Below are 2935 nucleotides of genomic sequence, written 5' to 3'. Positions count from 1 at the left end.
GGGATGGGGTGGGACGGGAGATGCTTTTCCAGTGTGTTTATATCTATAATGGGATTGTTTTATATCTTACTAATAAGTGTTGCTCTCTTCAGTACAAGTGCATTCAATCTTAGTAATATAAAATTGAGAATTTCATTTGCTTCCAATTATCTTTCCTCCCATATTCTGTCAGCCTTTCAAGAATGAAGGCGTTGTTACTAAAAAGGATGTTACATAAGAACCATTTCTTAATCACTTTCATAACTTCCACTCTTAAAAAAATCACTTATTCATTGCTGCTGGTGTTGGAATCATTGCTTTACTTTAGTTTGCAGATGTTGTATTACATTATAAAGTGTGTGTGTAAATGCAGCTTTTATTAGATAACACAAGACAGTTCAGTTTTCATTTAGAATAATTGTTTAATGTTGAGGCTAATGTAGTAAATATTTCCTGCAAATGAGGAAAAGATTACTATCTAAATCTACTACCATATTATTTAATGAAGTTGGAGATACACTCTAAAGATGTAATTAAATTTAATTTGCTGTTAGAATAATGGGAGATTGTCTTTTATGTGATACTAGTACTATTGTAGTTCATTCCTAACTATTCTAAATTCTAGCCAATTTCGGGTGGTGGTGGTTTGGGGGTTGATTTTGGTAGAGGAAAAAGAGGCCCTCCTACAAAAAGAGCAAAAGCAGTCCCAGAAATACCTGTCGGGAGTACTTTCTGTCTGAAGATTGCAAATACTACAAAAATACTGCACTTCTTGTGAGTATTTTGGAAGTATTACCCTGGGGAGAAAACCGTTTGCCATACTGAACTAGTTCAGTTCCCCCAGGAGTACTACTTTCCTAGAGGTTACTCGCAAAACCTGCCCTCATATTCTTTGCTGGCCCACTCTCAGGTTGCTCTTCTCATCAGTTTGAAACTTTCAGTACCCAAATACAAATAAAGAAGCTTGGGGAGATGAACACTTCATTGTGCGAACTTAGGCAAAGGTTTTCCCTGAAGGTCAATTTGTGCAACAAACAAAAAATGAAGGGCTTTTCTTTTAAAGCAGTTCTCGTACGGGATAAGATCATAAACCCCCACAGGCAGCGTGGGGTTTAGTAACAGGAGCTTATGGAGCTTCTTAAGACAGTATTGAAGTTATTCATATTTAGTCTAATTACCATAAGCAAACAAACAAAAACCCCCATAACAGTTCTAAAGAGAGGCTAATCTATGAAACTGTTGTTGAGGTTTTTAGTAGAACAATTTGTTCCTGGATCTTAATTAAAAGCGCTAATTAGTTTAATTAGAATTGTAAAAGTTTAATTATAGTGTTTTGCAATACATATCAGATGTTTTCAAACGGCAAATTCAGATTTGAGGTGGTTCCGTTACTAACTTCTGAGAACTAGCTGTTCAAACAACAATCAAATGTGATTTTTTTTTTAATTTTTTTTTTTAAAGATTCTATAATTCTATGCAACTTTAACGTAAACTTTCTAGCCTAAATTCTGTCTTTCTAAAATATTTTAGGTGTTTTGTATTCTAAATTGAATCATGAACCATTTGTCTTTATGCATAAACTGTCAATGAACTGGAAAATCTTTGAATTTTTCAGATGTGTGTTAGAGCTCATTATTTTATTTCTTCTCTTTTATAGCACTCTTTCAGCCAGTAGCTGTAGGATCTCGAGAATTTGAGGATGTTGTGAAGATTCTACATTCATCTTACTTGGAACCAAGTTCGGTGTCCAATTTTAATTACAAGAGAGCCAGCTTAGTTCATAGTGAACTGTTGGAAAAGGAAGTGAGTACATTTGTGGTTTCTCTATGAATAAGGTACAAGTCAAAGGAAGTTTCGTGTTTGCTCTGAGTCTAGAGGCAAAGACCTGGAGATTATTTTCTACTTATGTGCTTGATGTTTAATTGCAAACTCACATCCCCCAAAATGCAAGCAACTGTTTTTCATGCAGGTTTATTACTGTGTAGACATAAAATCTTGCCTGCCAGATACTCAAAAAACACTAAAAAAAATACTGTATTTGGCACCACTTGCCTCTGTGCATTTTCAGTTTCCAAAAATTTTCTTAATTTTAATGTATTTTTAATTACCTGGAAAGATGTTATAGTGTCTTATTTGAAGGGCCTGATGCTTCCTCTGAAACTTAAGATTAAAATATTTTTCTGATGCTGTTTACCAAGTCTCTGTAATATTGTTGTTTTCTGAAGTACCTCAGAGCTGATTACTTGAACTAGTAAGTGGAGCAGCTTGTTTGAAACACTTCTGCTGTACCTTATCTGATGCCTCTTAAATCCAGCCTTGGCTTTCTTTGATAACGGTGAAATAAGTTTTCAGTCCCAGTGCCAAAAAGCTTCATGTATGGAGTAATCGAATATATAATTGGTTTGCTATAATTATGATCTTGAAACTATAAGGTAAACTCTGAAGCTCTTTTTTTTTTCTTTTTTTTTTGCTACTGTAACATTTATGATTCATGGTTACAGCTAAGGAGTATTGCAGCTGATGAAAACCACCTTTGTACCAGTGAGGTGCAACTCCAAAAGTACATGCACAACATAAGAGATAACGGTCTGTCTCCTAAAAAGAGAAAAAGGCTTATTTCTGGAATTTCAAAGGCATTGAGCTGGATGTTTTTGATAGTTATGCTACAAAAATAACACTAAAACATTAATGCACAGGTTTGAAGAGCATCTCTTCGTTTAAAAAAACCCCAAGCAAACAAAGAAATATTTGGGCAGGTTAAGCCAATGATATTTCCCATGGGTATAGTGTTTTTGAAATGTAATTTTAGCATACTGTAGTCTCATTCAAATTATCTTTTGATTGCTTTTGTACGCTTGAATCTGCTAACATAGATGGGACCTTAAAAGTTTGACACTTGAATGTGACAGCAGTAATCTGTCTATGTGTGTTAAGAACTCTGTAATAATAGTTCACA

This window comes from Charadrius vociferus, unplaced genomic scaffold, assembly GCF_000708025.1.
Source record: "Charadrius vociferus isolate BGI_N301 unplaced genomic scaffold, ASM70802v2 scaffold512, whole genome shotgun sequence".
Lineage (NCBI taxonomy): Eukaryota > Metazoa > Chordata > Aves > Charadriiformes > Charadriidae > Charadrius > Charadrius vociferus.
Note: the sequence above shows the minus strand (reverse complement) of the source record.